Below are 378 nucleotides of genomic sequence, written 5' to 3'. Positions count from 1 at the left end.
CTTCCATACAAATCTGATGATTTTTTTTGCTCTATTTCTTTAAAAAATGCCGATGAGATTTTGATGGGTATTGCATTAAATCTGTATAATGCTTTGGGTAATAAGGTCATTTTAACTATGTTGATTCTTCCATGAAATATCTTTCCATTTTTTAGTATCTTCTTCAATTTCTTTTGATAGGGTATTATAGTTTTCATTATATAGATCCTTCAATTGTTTCATTCAATTTATTCCTAGGTATTTTATTCTTTTTTGTTGTAATTGCAAAGGAATTACTTTTTCAATTTCTTTTTCTGACACTTCATTATTAAAATATAGGAAAGCTATGGATTTTCGAATGTTGATTTTGTATCCAGAAACTTGACTGTATTTGTTTAT

This window comes from Pteropus vampyrus, unplaced genomic scaffold (genome assembly GCF_000151845.1).
Source record: "Pteropus vampyrus isolate Shadow unplaced genomic scaffold, Pvam_2.0 Scaffold92, whole genome shotgun sequence".
In the NCBI taxonomy this organism is placed as follows: Eukaryota; Metazoa; Chordata; class Mammalia; order Chiroptera; family Pteropodidae; genus Pteropus; species Pteropus vampyrus.
The sequence above is the reverse complement of the archived record's forward strand: the minus strand, read 5'-3'. Positions refer to the sequence as shown.